This window comes from Pelodiscus sinensis, chromosome 15 (assembly GCF_052426305.1).
Source record: "Pelodiscus sinensis isolate ZL-2025 chromosome 15, ASM5242630v1, whole genome shotgun sequence".
NCBI classification, from domain to species: domain Eukaryota; kingdom Metazoa; phylum Chordata; order Testudines; family Trionychidae; genus Pelodiscus; species Pelodiscus sinensis.
Window position 1 is genome coordinate 21,522,172 of NC_143066.1, and position 18,253 is coordinate 21,540,424.

The following is an 18,253-nucleotide window of genomic DNA, read 5'->3' on the forward strand; positions in this document are numbered from 1 at the left end:
CTGTACGCTGGTGTGAGAGCAGAATTTGGCCCTCAGTTTTTTCTTTTTTTACCTTTCTTTATCCACTTAGAAGACATCTTTTGTTCCCAGCTTAGCAACTCTTCAAATCCACACAGGTTGGAACCAGAGGAGGAGCTGTGCGTTAGATAATGGGGGGACTATCCAACACCAAAGTGGAAACTACAAAATGTAACAAAATGAAAGGAAAAACACACAAAGATTATTGTAGGAGACATGGAATGCACCTGGCTGTGAAGATTCCTAACAGTGACAGGCTCAAGATTAGGTCAGAAATTAGAGTCTAAAAGAAACTTCAACGCTCAATAGAAGCGAGGCACAATTTAACCTTGGATTTGTCCCTTCAAACTATGTTTACCAATTTGGTTAGAAGAGAGATGTAATTTCCCTTGCAGCTTTTGATCCGTTTTCATTGTTTATGCTACACATATCTTAATAGCAATTCCCTTTTGATTAATGTATGTATTTGTTACATATACATAAACGTTTCCATTCCATTTTACTCCCAAGGGCAGTGCCTGATCCTGCAACACACTTTGCTTCTTCTGCAAGGTGCTGAGCACACTGGATGCCTGTTGGTGTCAGTGGTGCTTAGCATGTCATAGAACTGAGCCGGTAGGAGGGATGTTTCTTCTGAACACTGGTTGTCTATCTCGGATCCCCACTTAAAAGCCTTATTTTATTACATGGGGTCACTTCTCATTCACAAGAGGCCAGTGTGTTTATGAACCCAAAAGGGGTACTATGCATAGATCCAAGATCATGTCTTGCATTTTAGAAAGTAGGGAGTGTGAATTATCTTGATTCTAAGATAGAGGCTGCAAGGTTCTAAGAAACTCTGGAATTGTTGAACTCCTTCATATCACAATGTCTTAAGCATGAGCTGAGGATGCTCAACACCCTGCAGAATCGAGCCATGTATGCTGATCTCATTGTAGTCAACATCAAAACTCCCATTGACTTCAGTGGGGACAGGACTTTACAAATAAGTAATAATTGAAATTCTCTTCCTTCTGACCTTCCTTTTCTTTTCTTTACTTTATGTATTTGTCATTAAATTTTCCTGACCTTTTTTCACCTTATCCAGAATGGAAATAGTTAGCTTCTGGCAATTGCACTAATCTTCAGTTTTCCATTTTAAAAAACCCTACGAGAGTGTGTATCATACTGCACATTAGGGCTAGACTGGATAATCTAATGTTGTTTTCCATACTGACTCTGAAATAATGAATAAAGGGACTTTACACCTTCTTTTCAAAATTTCTAGGGAAAACTAACCCTAGGAAGTTCTGCTAAACAAAGTGGGCAGGAAATGTTCTAAATCTAGTCCAGTCCTGCTGTTTGTGTTCCCTTTGTTTCATCTGCTTTGTAATGAAAAGTGACAGTTCTTTAACATACTGGAAAATCTTCCATGATTGTTCCCAATTCAGCATCTGCAGGGGAAAATTAAGATTGCACTACCCACATGTTAATGATGACGTTCCCATGGCTTTTTAATGACATAATTCTACTCTAAATGCAGATGTGCTATGGTGGAGAACATCAAAATGGGACTCCTTACAGTAAAATTCTAAAGAATGTGATCAGATCATATTTGCAGTAATATAATCAGTAATTAGAAGCTACTGCTCTGTAATAACAATTAAAATAATGTGCGGGTAATTAAATGCTGTTCTGTTAAGATTTTTTGTATTTATATTTAAGAAGTATCCAATTGTTCAAACAGCTGTAGTTTGTGCAAATAATTGTCAGCCATTTTTGTATTGTTAAATTATAATCGCCTGGGTTTGTATGCCTGGTTCCCTGCTCCAGGTGTTTCATAATTTGGGAAATAGTTAAACCACTTTCTTGTTTATAGTGATTTGGATTTTGTTGAGTTTCATCTGATTTGTTATTTGATTTTTATCTTCCATGGAAATTGAACTGGGATTGGCATTTCGTGGTCTCCTAAATGTCCAGTCTAGGTGAGGGTCAATAGAGATGACATTATTTCTATTATTAACTGACTCAGGAAATCTGTACTCTTTCTTTTACTAGGGAGTTGTCTAGTATCTTTGTTCTGTGTAACATCTTTTGACTCAAAGCATCTCCTCCTCTTGTGCAGATGGAGGGGACAGAATTCTTGTGGTGCTAACCAAGATAACCATAAACATCATTTCTTTCCCATCATCAGATCACTTCCACAGGATCACCACAGATAGATAGGAAAGTGGTAGGGCAAGGCTAAGTTGCTTTTTTTGCTTTGTCTCTTTTCTAACACTATGGGGATGTGCTGAAGCAGCTTTAGATAATTGATTAAGGTGCCTCCTCCAAATGCCTTAAAAGGTCTTTTTTGACTTGGAGGTTGGAGTTCCTGGAAGCATTGCTTTTTCATAGATGCTCTGGGAGAGGGCTACAGGGGACAGTAAGCATGAGTAGAGGCATAAGGTCTTTTGTTCTGTGGTTACTGGTGTCCGTGATTCTCGGGGATTCAATGGATTTGTGGACCCAGTCCCTTCCTGATTCTACGGAGGGCAACATCCCATCCTGAAGGGACTGTTCCAGAAAATCGCTAGAAGGTGAACTTTGCTGAGTTCCCAGTCTCCCATTGAGGCTATTGCAGGAAACACCTGGCTCCTGGAAATTATATCTTTGCAAAGAATCAAGGGGACATGAAAGAGAAACACACCAAGATTGAGACCCTGGAGATCAACTGGCTCTTTAGTTCAGTACTTCATAAGATATGTGTGTCACTTGAATATTCAAGTGACCGACAGGGTTCCCAGGTGACTCTTCTGTAGATATCAAAGGAACTCAGCTTATCTTTATCAGAGACTTTGGGCTAAATTAGAAAATGCTACTCACTGGAACAGGCCTGTGGCATGACTTCAAAGGTTACATTCCAGCAACAAAAAGTAGTGATACAGGGGATTAGTCATCAGTTTTCACCTCAGAAACCCAGGGCGGGTCTGAGGGGCTCTGAGAACATGAAACCTCCTGGGGCATCAAGGCTGAAGGGGCATTTGCAGTTGCCAGTGTGCTATGGGTTTGCTTGTCCTCTGTTGAAGACATTAGTCACTTGCGTCCCTCTGCCTTTAAGCCAGATGCTGCTTTCTGGCATTGTCTTAAGTGCTTACAGTTATAATCCCAGAGAAGCAGTGTCACAGGTAGACACCTACCTGTGTGTGCAGACCAGTGATAGTAATGCCTGGTGATGGGCAGCCCTCCAGAGGCTAGCTATTAGCAGTTTGTCTCAGATTATTCATATACCTGCACCGGTGCAGCTTCTTCCAGCACCAGCCTCACCTTTGCTTGCATCAAAACATTATAACCAAGGAGAAGAGTCTAGAAAAAGCCCTGTTTCTTCTTCTTCCCAAACACACACACAATTTCTTCTACTGGTAGAGCTGAATGGCTCCTGGACATCTCCTTCATTCATCAAAGCCCACAACACCTTCCACAGACTGGATATGTAGAGGACTGGATTAAAGCAGGTGCAGGAAAGGCAGGGGAGTGATTGAAAGGCTCAGCATTTCTCTGTAGAAGTGGAGATCAGATGTGGTCAGAAGAGAGGCTCTCTAAACCTCTGACCTCAAAAATAGTTTGCTCAAACTGCAGTCCTAAGGATAGGTGCGACATAGGTTTTCTGTGATGTCAGAATGGGTTTTGCTTGTCCCATTAGCATGTGTTTCCTTTGCACTGTTACATAGATATTATGTGGGTGTAACTCCATTGAAATCTGTGCACAATTCTGAGGTAATGGAGTCAAGGATCACACCCAATGTGCTGGGCTCAAGAATCTGTGTTTGCAGATACATGGAACTGTCAAGATCATAATCTTTTAGTGCAACATATTGTCTTCTGCTTTGACAAGGAGAGGAGGTTTTTATTTGAAAGTAAACAAAAATCTAAATATTTTAGTGATTTCCTGATTTCCGTAAACTCTGATTCATTGTAGATCATGTGATACAGGGTCGAAACTGATGGTGCCAATTGCAGAGCCAATGGCGAATGTCATTTTGTGTGCTTTCCCGAGGGTAGTCAGTATCACTGTATCTAGTATTTTTGTGTAGAAGTTTTGGATTTCCAAATGCGAAATTCTGACTCGAAATTCATGGAAAACTTGCATTAACTTGAGCTGGATCAGATTTTCATCCTACATTTGTTAATCTAATATTTCTCACCAGCTCTGAATGATTTCAATATCCTTAAATATTAGAGAAATCTGTTTACAGGTAAATAATCTTGAAGAGCTGCTGGACTCTGCAGAGCAGAGGTGTCTTGTGATTATAGCTGTGATGTAGTATTATAATTTTCATTTCTCAGTCTCTCTGGACAGTTCATGACAAATAATGTAAATCGTTTTATTTTCAGCCAGAATGCGTTGTGTGTGTTGTATTGCATTTTCCTCTTTCCATGGGGACTTTTGGTTGATTAGAACACAATTATTCACAAACAGAGGCGCAAAAAAAAAAATCAAGTGACTTGCTTGTTTAATCACTTGTATACAATTACTGCAAAACCATGTGTTTGCTGGAAGTAGCACAGCAAGTGTATTTAGATCAGAGAGGTAAGAATAATAATTATCTCCTTCCCCTTATCAAAGCATACATTATCTCAGAACTTTGAGGATTTGGAGAAAATACTACCATCTTAATGTTGTCTAATAAGCTGCTATGACTACTCTCTTTGTATTTTCTTGTGCAGCCTTGGGAGCCAATTGGAACCTACGTGCACATTAACAGAGTCCTTCAAGCAGCGTTTACTATTATCTGAGGATTACAAAAATCTTTGTAGAATATAAATGTGAATCTGGGCAATCATTAGGTCCAAACATAATTTTTGCTCATTAATGCTCTATCCAAATTGCTGCAATAAAGGACAATATGTCACTTTAAACAAACAAACAAACAAACAAACAAACAAACAAACGAGACAGCCGGCTTTCAGCTTTCATTATGTGCATTAACATATCTTTTTCCAGCAATAATATTTACTGTGATGAAGCTAAGATCTAAAATGTGTTCAAATCAGCTGGAGAAACATTATAATTTGATGCTAATAAAAATAATAAAGGCCAGGAACTTCAGGTCTGCCCACAATAATAGGCGGTGCTGGTTTTATAAATGATAGCAAGCTACAGCTCATTTTCTAAGAGGAGGCTTTATTATCAAATATGCAGACCACTGATCTAAAGATGCTCAGAATTGCAGTGAGGTACCTGCAGGGAAAGCAGATCTCTGGCTGTTTGTTTTCTTCCTGGCAGAGTGTTCTCCTCCCCGTCCCCCCCGTGTATGTTGTTAAGCATCACTGCTCGATTGCATTGGTATTCTAGCCAACATGCTCTTGAGTAAACATCTCCAACATCATCCTCATGCAGCAGCGTTAGCCCATGGCATCCAGTCAGGGAGGGGTGGAAGAGATTGTGACAGAGAGTTATAATGAAAAGAGTGTTTAGTGAGATTCTTTGCTCGTTTCTTTTTTGTTTGTTTGTTTTTATCATAGCAGGAATAACAGGTGTTCTGAAGACTCATGACTCAAGATTTCATGACCTCAGAGATGAGAAAGCAGGTGGCTCTGGGCAGAGGGATCCAAGACTCTTCTATTCCTGTGGCTTTGCTCACTCTGTTCTGCTGGCCTTGCAGAAACCCCTGTGTGTAGATTAGGCACAGTGCTGTGGGAAGGGGTGTCAGTGGTATGCCTGCATTCTGTGATATTGTGATCCCTACTCCTGCTCTTCAGACTCACCAGAGTTAGGTGGTGTGATAACATGGATCCCTTGAGCACTAACTTGCCTGCTTTTGGTGTATGCAACAACCTTGCATGGAGCTACATGGCTGGGAAGCAACTAATGGAGGGGTTTCTGGCCATCTGCCTTCTGCAGGAGCTGTGCTAACATTGGATCAGAAGGGCTGTGGGAAACTTCAGAGCCCATGCAGGAAGCTGCTGCATGAAAAGCCCTGTTCTCTGCAAATTCTGGGATATTCACGGGTTTTACAGGTTGCTTCCATTGGAAGCTAGCTACTCCTTGACTACTGTATTCAAAGGACACACACTTAATTTCAGCTTCTCTGAGTGGGAGTAACCATCATAAAGTATGACATGGTCAACCATCACCTTCCTGCCAGATTTCAAATATAGTGAAGAAGTTGAGATGCTGGAGGCCCTCATTTTTGGGATTAATTAAAAGCACCATCTGGTAAGAATCTTTAGTCAGTCAGTCAGATGAGGTAAAGAAGCTATAATGAGAATTACATAAATGCTAAATATAATAATAATAATAATAATTGATAGAATTTGTTAGTCTCTAAGGTGCCACAGAACTATTTGGTTTTTTTCTAGATGTATGGTATTAAGTGCCAGAAAGCTCATTTTATTTTCACTAGTCACAAGCCCTTGTTCAGTTGTGATGGTTTGCTAGAACCATCTTTCAAAACTTTAGATTAGCATCAACTTCATAATACTTCTAGCTCCTTTAGGATAATTCTTGACCATCTCCTCTTCTTTATACGTTTCTGTACCCAGAATGAGGTTTCAAAAGGAGACTTCCTTCATTTCAGATCTTTAAAAACAGTATCCTGGAGCATTGTAGTTATCTTGGAAAATACATACCATTATCCTTACAGGTGTCACTTTCCATGGCAGCTGCCTGTTTATTGAAATACAAAAGGCTGATGGAGGATGCATGGGCTTTTTGAAGAAGGGCATGTTCCATACCATGAATATTTATTGTACTTTCTGAAGCTATGTCTACACTACCAGGTTATTTTGAAATAAGTTATTTCGAAATAATTACTCCCAAAATAACTATTTCAAAATAATCTAATTCCTCTTCAAAAGCAGGAGTTATTATTTCAAAATAACAGATTTGGTAGTGTGGATGCTCTGCTTGTTATTTCAAAATAACTCCCGAGTGCAGACATGCCCTGTCTGTAGAGCAGAATCACATTCCTCCCATCACAAAACTTCCAATTAGTATTTATTTTTTAAAGAAGAGAATTACAGTAGCTAGGGATTATCAAGTAGGTTTAGTAAAGATTTCTGTATAAAAAGACCAAAACCTGGCCCTGCTACCAAGCTTGAAAATAAAGGTGTAGGTGAATTTGTGCACATGGCCAGAGGAGAAGGGATCTCTTTCCCTTTGCCAGGCCGGAAGGAATGTTGATGAATGCATGTAGTCACTATCAACATTTCACCATTGCCATCCATTTCATGTGCTGTGTGTAACAAATCTGTGTGTGATATAGTAAACCGAACTGTTGATAATTGGGGTCGGGTTGAGATGTCATCAGAAAGGTTCAGTTGGCTAGTAACTGGTTAACCATTCACATCCCTATTCTCCAGACTATCCAGGCTTGATTCTTCATTGTCCTGCACTTTACGTAGTGATTTACACTGGTGCAAAGTGGATGCAAAACTCTACCATATTAATTCTAATATGTGGTAGTGTTTTGCTCTCATTGTTCATTTGCTTTGCACTAGTGTGAAGGGATGCCCATGGGGTCTTATCCAAAGCCTCTAGTGGCCAATGGCTGTCTTCAATGGACTTTGAATTAGATCCAGCGTGGAAAGCACACTGGAGAACTGAACCCTGTGTTCCTACAGCCTGACTTTAAGGGCACCTTTTAATACTTTCCTTTACTGATGTATAATGTGAAACACATTCCACTGATTGCTCATTCTTAGCTCTGTTGTCTACACAGAGTCACAGAGTAATAAAGTAGTAACATCTTAACTTTTCACCAATATTTGAAGAGATAAATACCAGAGTTCAAATTAAGTTCAGACCAAGATCTTTTTGCAGACACAATTTTGATAATCCAATTTAATGTCAACTGCTTCAGAATAGTGGGGAAAAAAGTAGAGTTTGGAATGAGGATTTCCCCACAGTTTGGTTGTCATTTGCCTGAAGACCCTTTTATATCTCTAGGCTGTGTCTACACTGGCAAGTTATTCTGGAAAATCAGCCGCTTTTCCGGAAAAACTTGCCAGCTGTCTACACTGGCCGCTTGAATTTCCGGAAAAGCACTGACAATCTAATGTAAAATCTTCAGTGCTTTTCCGGAAAAACTATGCTGCTCCCATTCGGGCAAAAGTCTTTTTCCAGAAAACGGTTCCGGAAAAGGGCCAGTGTAGACAGCACAGTAGTGTTTTCCTCAAAAAAGCCCCAATCGCGAAAATGACTAAAAGCATGTTAAAAGCATTTTTGGAAAAGCGCGTCTAGATTGGCCACGGACGCTTTTCTGGAAAAAGTGCTTTTCCGGAAAAGCATCCTGCCAATCTAGACGCGCTTTTCCGAAAATGCTTTTAACGGAAAAACTTTCCGTTAAAAGCATTTCTGGAAAATCATGCCAGTGTAGACATAGCCCTAGAGTGGTGTAAAGGGACCTTTCTTGTAAATGAGCGTTGGGCTTATAAGCTTAGAGGTCCCATGCAGCAAACCATTATGCACAGGAGTCAATAGACTCCAGTATGGTTACTCAGATGAGGGTAGAGGAAAGATTTCTCACATTAATTCACTGTGGTCCCGCTCTTCTCCATAGGGAACTCTTTTAAAGAATATGTTCATTTGTGATGCTCAAGTGAGTAATTTGCACAAAAACAGAAGGAACCATATACTCACTTTTGTTATTGGGCGCAAAGAGATGAGTGGATAGGTGTGAATTACCATGAAAAGGACGTGGGAAGGTAGTGCAGGATTGAAACATGATGTTATACCATGATAGTGCATAACTGCCTCTGGGCCTTTGCATCAACTACATGTGTCTGATGCATTGAATGAAAAATTGGAAGTTGTGTCTCAACAGGAGTCATTGGGGCAGACTGAATCTCCATAGTTCATATGGGTCGAATCTCCATAGTTCTGGACTTCCGTACATGATAATTTATACCAGCTGAAAATCCCTCCCCTCCCCCCCGCATTTCATTCAACATGGCGTGATATTGTTCTCCAAAAACAGGGACTGTAGTCAAAAAGCGATGGGGATAATTTTGGACCTGGAGTCACTGTTGCAAGTGAGGACTTCCTTGACACGAGTCCCTCGGTCAGCAGAAAGAGACTGGCAGGGCTCTTCATGAAAGGTAAATACATGGGGAGGTGATTACATATGTAAAATATTATCTTAAACGACAGTGCAAGAAGAAATGAAGAAAATAAAGGAAATCTTTTAGCACTCTGGGCCAAATGCATCTCCCTGGTAAGTATGCTGACTTCACTGTGGTAATGCTGGGGATCAATTTAATCCCGTAAAGCAGAATAAAGTAATGAAATATGTGAATGAGCACTAAGTGCCGATTGTAAATAGTGACAGCTTTTTCAGACAGTCTACTGAATGTTCCTAGGAGATAGGAAGCTCTAACCTATTCTAGAGTAAGAAGCAGTGATAGGTTATTATTTATGCTAATATGTTCTGCCTTTGTGAGATATTCCATACCTGCATCTCTGTCTGCAGAGACATCAAGCAGAGCGCTATTGATGTGTGAATAGTGGTAATGCATATCAAGACTCTGCGAATGCTTCAGATGTGAGAAGTCATTGGACACTAACTACTGTGGTCATTAATGCAGGAACATTTTATCACGTTAATTTTCCCCATTCTTTGTGAAGCCGATGATAAATTTCACCCTATGGATGTTGAGGATGCATATATTAGATAACCAGAAATACTGTTGATTACAAATAAACCTTTTGGGATAAGTACATGGCAAATGATTGTCCTTGCCTATGAAGTAAATTTATTACAAGTTAGCATAATGACATTGCTTAAGACAGCTAGGTTTATTGTGCTTTGGGGTTGTTAATAGCTTCTTAAATGACATGACATAAGTAGCGTCTGTCTGAATTAATATTATGCTGCGTCCTTGCTCTAGTTCTCAAGTTAGTGTCCATATGTATGTGTGTGAGAGAGATTGTAGCATGAGTGATGAGTGTTTATTTAGACCAGCTAGTATGTCTTTGAGATGTGACCATAGTTAAATTGCAATATGATTAAAAATGACTATTAAAGCTGGAGTATAATTACAACATTAGTGAGAGGCTGTTGTCTAGTTTAAGAAATTAGGGTGTTGTACAGTAAATATTGTTTCTAAGTAAGCATAGGCCAAGGTGAATTTATTTTAAATAATTTTAGTTGTGTTTTGCATTGTAAATTTTAGTTATTTTTGCAAAGAAAGGTTGAATCTTATTGGTTGGTAACCATTAAACACATTGATTTACAACTAAAAATAATCTTTATGCTAAATTTGCTGTTTTTTGCTAGCTGGAGGATACACAGTATCTATATGCATTTAAGAAATTATATAGCTTAAATTTATTCCGTTTCTTAATGTTTAAATTTTTATTATATTAGAAAATGGCAACTAATTTATTTCTTGTACTAGATATTTTTAGTTATGGTTTGTTTCAAGAATCATTTGGATGCAAATTCAAATCAATTAAAATGCATTTAGATTTCATTTTAATATGATTGTAAAACTACCTTAAATGTGTGAAAGGCATAACATATGTTACTCAACTGTTTTTAATTGAAAACTGATTTATTAAGCAAAGGAAGGATTATCCGTAATTAGTGAATTGGACTAAATATTTTTGGTCCTTTAAGATTTTAGAAATAGTAGACATCATCTCATGCCTATTTTTTATTCATAAATTGGCAGAGGAACACAAGCTTTCCTTCTTTATCAACTCCTACTTGGTTTCTTAACTTGGAATGATTGAGCCATTTACGTGAGCTAGCTAAATAAACTTGCAATGATGAAAATATTTCCTCTGCACCTAAAGAAAACGCTACTTCTATCAAAAGCTAGTTTATGCATTGTTGGACTAACCACTGGGGTACCAAGATATTGGAGAGAAATGGGTGAAGTAATATCTTTTATTGGGCCAACTTCTGTAGGTAACAGAAGCCTTATCTACACTGGCAGTTGTAAAGCGCTCATAGTTACGGTGTTGCTCACAGAGTGCAGCAGTAAAAACGGTATTGGGTGTCCACGTTGTCAGCCACCGGCACATTAGCGTGACCACAGTTGTGGCACTTGCAGCACCTTTCAGAGTGGTACATTCTGGGCAGCTATCCCATAGAGCACCTCTTCTTCTTTTGACAAAGAGGTTTGTGGGGAGGGCTGGGACATCCTGGGTCCTACCCCTGTGCCCCATGATGCATCACTTCACATCCCAGCAACCCCTGCACTTCCATCTGCATTTGGTGCCATTTTTCAATGGCCTCTGAGCTGTGTGGTCTGCCTCCTTGCTGTGCAGGAATGGATCTGCAGCTGTTCACAAAAATGCTCATATGTCTCACTGGCACGTTACGCAGTCAGTCACGTTATTCCTGAAGCTTCAAAGTGATTATGAGGAGTCCCAGCAGTAGTCGTATGACACAAGATTTCTTGTTCATGGAGGTGCTGACCACTATGAAATGTTGATTTGGGGCTCAGGAAAAAAGCACTGAGTGGTGGAATTACATCGTCATGCAAGCTGCCAAACTTTCAGATGAGAAAAACCACTTTCATGGGGCTGTGTGCTGAGCTTCCCCCCTCCCCTTTCCCCGCACCCTGTGGCACAAAGACATGTGAATGAGAGCTGCCTTGCCTGTGGAAGCTGGCTACTCCAGACAGTTCTTCACTCAGTTGCCAATTATTTTGGAATGGGAAAGTTGACTGTTGGACTCATGCTGATGGAAGCGTGCAGGCCATCAATCACATCCTGCTCTGAAAGACTGTGACTAGACAAAGTGCATGAAATTGAGGGTGGCTTTTCATGGATGGGCTTCCCAAATGGCGGCGGGGTGATAGATGACATGCATGTTTCAATTCTGGCACCAGACCACCTTGCCTCTAAGTACATTAATCTCCAGGGTTGTTTTTCTCACGGTTTTGCCAGTGCTTGTGGATCACTGTGGGCATTTCAAGGATATTAACACAGGCTGGTCTGGAAAGGTGCATGGCACACACATCTGTCAGAACTGGCCTGTTCAGGAAGCTGCAAGCAGGGACTTTCTTCCCAGATGAGAAGATCACCATGTGGGAACTGGAAAAGCCTAGTGTGATCCTTGGAGATCCACCTACCCCTTAATGCTGTGGCTCATGAAGCCATACATGGGAAGCTTTGACAGCAGCAAGAGCAGTTCAGTAACAGGTCCGGTGACTGGTGACGTTTGTATGGGAAGTTGGATGTGGCAGATGATGACATCCCTATGGTTATTGCTGCATGCTGCGTCCTCTTTAATATTTGTGAAGGGAAAGAAGAAAGCTTCATTCAGGCTGGACCAGAGACACAGCTCCTGGAGGCTGAGTTTGAACACTCCAACACCAGACTAGTAGGGGAACACAGTGCAGGGTTGCAAGAATCAGGGATGCCTTGTGGCAGCAGTTTGATGATGAAAGTCAGTGAAACTTGTTGTTATGTATGGGAGTGCAGTGGCTACTTTTCTAGGGTTACTCTGATTGATTTGTGCACTGTACTTAGTGCTATATTGACCGTAGTTTTGCTGGAGTACACTTGCTTGTGTGTTTTCATGTAATGAAATAGAGATTTCTTTGAAACATATGAATTTTATTTGTTAAACACAGTAAATGTAGGTCACACATGAAGCACAAAACATTTGCACTGTGGGAGACGGAGGGAGGGAATGGAAGATGCAGGAGTTGAAGCCTGCCCCAAAAATTTCACAGGCTTGTATATTTCTATAGTTCATATGCAGCCCTGCTGTCTGATGTGCTGTTCAACGAGGGCTGCAGTTCATCAGGGCTGAACTGCATGTGGATTCACGGGGAGTACATTGGGCATCAGCAGGATTCTGCATGGGTGGAGGTTGGGTGGGCAGGTGTGCAGTGTGGTGGCTGGTGCCTGGTGACAGGGTGGTGTCCAAATTGCATTGGTGGTGATGGGAGGCTGTATTGACAATAGGATTGGGACACAGCTGCTGGGGGAGGGAGGGACAGATTGTGCAACTGCTCCATGTGCAGTGTTAGCAGCACCTCCAGCATGTCCACTTGCCACTCCATAATGTTTAGAAGCCATGTAGGTTTAGGGACCTTACACTGTTGCTGTCCCTCCACTTCTGCAGTTTCTTGAGACTGGTATGGCTGGCTCTGTCTATGCAACAATTACATGTTACAGAAGGCCTTTAGTTAACACTGGACACACCATTGTCCTAGCCTGTTTGAAACATTTGCTCTGTTCACAATGCCTGACTGCCCCAGAGTGAGCGCACATAACATACAGGAGCCCTACAACAGTGAGTCCACTGTTGCATCAGCAGGGGAAATGGCCAGGAAAACCATTGCTGTGATAGCATAGGCGGGGTATCCCTTGATGCAACTGGGCAGGAGAAAGGGCAGCAGAGACTGTTGAGGGGCAAGTTCCCTCGATGGCCCAGAAAACCCCAAAGTCTGTGTCAGTGTCCCCTTTTCTCATTTACAGTTCCTTGCAAATGTGCCTCTAACAGAGTCTATATGGTTGGAAGGCCTGGTTCAAAGCTCTGTTTTCTCTATCTGGGTATATACAGCCCAGAGGCCTAGTCTCACACACAGTCCCCCCTAACCAGGTATATATGGCCCTAAGGTCTAGTCCAAAGCAGAGTTCCCTCTATTAGGGTATATACGGCCTTGAGGGCCTAGTACTAAGCACAGTTCCCTCTACAAGGATACATACGGCCCTGAGGCCTAGTCCAAAGCACAGTTCCCTCTACTAGGGTATATACGGCCCAGAAGCTACTGCCGAAGCGCATTGAGCTCCTGGGGGACAATCCTCCACCCTGGGCTACTTCCTACCGTTCCCGGGGCACTGCTCAGCTCTCGGGGCATTGATCGGTGGGTTGGACCCTCGTAGATGGCCTCCCTGGCCGGAGCTGTCGCTGGGGCTGCAGCTGAAGCTGCAGCTGGGGTGGTGGCTGAGGCTGCAGCTGAGATGCCCACTGCTGGGGCTTGGTCCTGAGTGCCTTCCCCTCTGGTGGTGCGCCCCAGCTGAGTAGCTCCCTAGGCTTTTATACCTGGTCCCTCTTGTGAGCATGCCCAGCAGGGCCGTGGGGGTGGGGCCCTTTCAGCCAGCTGGGCCAGGGCAACTCCCTGCTCTTCAGTACGGGGTAGCCACACCCCGTCACAGAGACCTTTTGCAGTAGATTTGCAGAGAAATCCATTGCTGGGCAGGGTGCCGAGGAGAAGGGGCATACGGCTTTACTATAGTCACCCTAGAAGACATTTCACTGTTCATGGTTAGCAGTGAAGCAAAGGAGGGTCTTTTACTCAACTGCGTTTTTTGTCCAGGACTATACGTGGCTTGTCTTTGTGCAGTGATGGTCCCCCCTCCACTGGCGGCACAGTGGCAAGGGAATGTCAGCCTTCGGGGGTCAATTACCACGTTTGCTTTGCCAGGTAATTTGAGGAAAAGGATGGCACAGGAGCTGTATGAAGCTTTCGATGAGGTCTGCGAGGCAGATTACTGAGACATAACAAATTGCATCAAGTCTGTTCACCATCTGACCAACCCTCTGCTGGTAGCAGCATCACACAGAACCAAGCCTCCTTTCTAGTAACCCTTCCACTCCCAGCAAGTTGCTTGAAGGCTTCCTGATACCCAACCCACTTACTACTCGCATCATCCACAGCCTTTGATAGCTGTAAAAGGTTCACGTCTTTGGGGGTGCAAAATAGCTCCTGATTACAAGCTTCTATGAATGCCGCCTCCTCTTCTGGCGCTGGATCCCTCTCCCCTCAGCAAACTCTGCCATGACTTCCTCCTCCTGTCTTGATCCAATGTTGGATGGTCCTTGAGGTCCCAAAGTATCTGCGGGGTTCTTTGGTGTGGAGATCCGGTATATCCACAGCTATATCATCCAGCTCTTTGTAAAACCTGCAGGTCGTGAGCACAGCCTTGGAACGGTCGTTTGGTTCCCGTGCCTTGTGGTAGGCATTTTGAAGTTCCTGCCCTGCAGTGTGTCCCAGTCATGGCCCCTTTCAGTCATGCATCTTTAGATGTGCCCATTGGCAGGGCTTGACGGATCCGCTTATCTACTTGCCTGTGGCGAGTAGATTTCAGCTGGTTGGCCTGTTCAAGTGCAGGGCTGGCAAGTGCTTTTCGCTGCGATCGTCGAGCCCTGCCCATAGGTATCATGATTCCTACAGATGGAGCACAGCTGAGACTGCACTGTCTCTTCTCCACAAGTGCTGATGATGTTCTGCACCTCAGCATGGCTCCAAGTAGGGGATTTCCTGGTGCATGGAACAGACATGGCCAGCTGGAAAGAGGTACTTAGCACCCACCATGCATCATCAAGCAAACAGGAAGGTGACCTTTCAAATTTCAATGGCCGTGACATCATCATTGGGTGCCCTGGGCCGGCGGCGCCCTAGGCGACTGCCTAGTCTGCCTAGGCTCACGGGCCACCCCTGTCAGTACAAGACCACATTGTCCACACTGGCACCCCAGCACTGTATCCAGATTGCAGCAAATGCTATGCTTCTCACAGATGGTTTACCTAGAGCTCACTAGGGCTGTGTCCAGACTCCATGCCTCCGTCGACGGAGGCATGTAGATTAGCCAGATCGGAAGAGGGAAATGAAGCCGCGATTAAAATAATCGCGGCTTCATTTAAATTTAAATGGCTGCCCCGATCTGCCGATCAGCTGTTTGTCGGCAGATCGGGAGAGTCTGGACGCGATGCCCCGACAAAGAAGCCTTTCTTCATCGACACAGGTAAGCCTCGTGAAACCAGGTTTACCTGTGTCGATGAAGAAAGGCTTCTTTGTCGGGGCATCGCGTCCAGACTCTCCCGATCTGCCGACAAACAGCTGATCGGCAGATCGGGGCAGCCATTTAAATTTAAATGAAGCCGCGATTATTTTAATCGCGGCTTCATTTCCCTCTTCCGATCTGGCTAATCTACATGCCTCCGTCGACGGAGGCATGGAGTCTGGACACAGCCTAACTGTGGAGCCTAGTGCACACTAAGTGGACACCTCAAAAGTTACAGTGCTGGAGAATGATTTACTGCACAGTAACTTGCCAGGGTAGACTTTTAGCTTTTGAGCTACAGAGTTCTTCTTCAGATCTGAGAAAAGTACTAATAGTGTCACTGCTAATGACAAGATCAAACAGATAGTTGAGTGCAGGTAGTTAGCACATATTCTGTGTGGCCATTCAAGGTGAAGCGGCCTGTTGACATCCCTGTTTAGTGCATTGACAGAGAAACAGATGCAAAACCTGCATACACATCTCCATTACTATAATGATCAATATCCCTCAAAAACATCTTTCAAGATCCATGAGTCGGAGGCATCCTTATCATCACAACACTTCTTCATCCAGTGCACTAAATACCCAAGTAACTACTGCATTGGTGAAACCCGACCATCACTATGCCCTCAGATGAACTTACACAGGAAAATGACAAAAGACAGAAACACCTATCACCTGTGGGTGAACACTTTTCACATATTTCAGAAAGGTAGCTGTTTTAGTCTGCTTCAGCAAAAACTGCAAGGAATCCTATAGCACCTAACAAATTTATTTGGACATACACTATTGTGGGCTGCAGCTAAGAAAGTGCATCTGACAGAGTGAGTCTATGAAAGCTTATGTTCTAATCAATTTGTTAGTCTTTAAGGTGCCATAGGCCCCCTTGTTGTTTTTATTTTCACAAAGGGATCACTCTACATCTGATCTTATCAGATTACATCAAACTTCAAAAGAAGCCTGCACCATGAGCTTAAGTTGATAACTTTGCTATTTAGCTTGAAAGCTTGTCTCTCTTAAAGGTGGTTTAGCACTTTAGCAAATTCTGGTTTCAGGTGCTTAGCCAGTAACTTCCATCAATTAAGCACTTTTCTTTAAAGCATGTACTGCTTGATATTATTTTTGTATACAGTTTAAATTATTTTAATTACAAACATTTAGCAACCTCTGCGTTAAGTTGTAATTTCAGATTTAATTGTAAATAGGTTTATTTAACTTAATGAAAAATACAATTTAAGTATCTGATTTAAATTTAAACATCAGAGCGACAAGAATGATTAAAGGTTTAGAGAACATGACCTATGAAGCCAGGCTTCATGAACTGGGCTTGTTTAGTTTGGAAAAAAGAAGATTAAGGGGGGACATGATAGCGGTTTTCAAATATCTAAAAGGGTGTCACAAGAAGGAAGGAGAAAATTTGTTCCTCTTGGTTTCTGAGGACAGGACAAGGAGTAATGGGCTTAAAGTGCAGCAGGGGAGGTTTAGATTGGACATTAGGAAAAAATTCCTAACTGTCAGGGTGGTCAAATATTGGAATAAATTGCCAAGGGAGGTGGTGGAATCTCCCTCTCTGGAGGTATTTAAGAACAGGTTGGATAGACATCTGTCAGGGATGGTGTAGACGGAGCTTGGTCCTGCCTTGAGGGCGGGGGGCTGGACTCGATGACCTCTTGAGGTCCCTTCCAGTCCTATTATTCTATGATTCTATGAGTGTTAAAAAATTGTTGATTTTTGTCTGCACTGGCATACCACAAAACATAATGTCTGATCCTGCAAATCAGGATTGGGTGAGGGTTCCCACTGAAGTCAGGGCAGTGGAATCTTGAACAGGTTGGTAGTTTTCATTGTGTTTCTGTAGCACATTCTGTGAATTCCTTATTTTAAACATTTTAACTTAAAACTATTTTTGTGTTATCTCACAACATTATTTTTAGATTTCGCATTTAAAACTGTAGCCCATTAACAATAATCTATATAGCCTTTAATGAGAGACACAAGAAAACCACAAAGAATTCAGGAATATAGACACATTGGCAATCCTGGCTCAGGAAAAGCCCCAAGCTGTGTTACAGTGAAGGCTAAATTGTTGCCTGACAGTCCAGATAGGAAGAGGATCTATCTAAAGTGACAGTAGGCAGAATATTAGGCTATGGCTACATGCGATGGGATGGAATAGGGCCAGAGGCTCCCTGCTGGAAGCCTCAGAATCTTCCCACATCCGTTGCAGAGAGGAACAGAAGAGAGGTCCTCCAGATGGCCTAGAGTGATTGCGGGGAAGCAGCCAATGAGGGAGGTTTCAGAGAGCAGCCAATCAGGGCCCAGTGGACTTACATAAAAGTATCTGCAGGGCCAAAGTCTGCGAGTTGCTATCTGGAGCTGAAGAAGTGAGGGCTGTTTCTGGTCCACTGGATAGCTGACTGAAGGAGCAGCAGGACCATGGACAGATCAGTTGGTGGCAGACTTTGATGAAGCAAGAAAAGAATTCCTGGCAGGCTGCTAGGACTGAGCCCAAGACAATCTGCT

The 18,253-nt window shown here is 42.5% G+C and overlaps 1 protein-coding gene across 1 annotated transcript in view; it reads left to right on the forward strand.

The window, feature by feature from the left end:
• The window catches only part of XYLT1 (xylosyltransferase 1), a 399,566-nt gene that overhangs the window by 177,132 nt on the left and 204,181 nt on the right, over nt 1–18,253 (forward strand). The window lies entirely within an intron of this gene.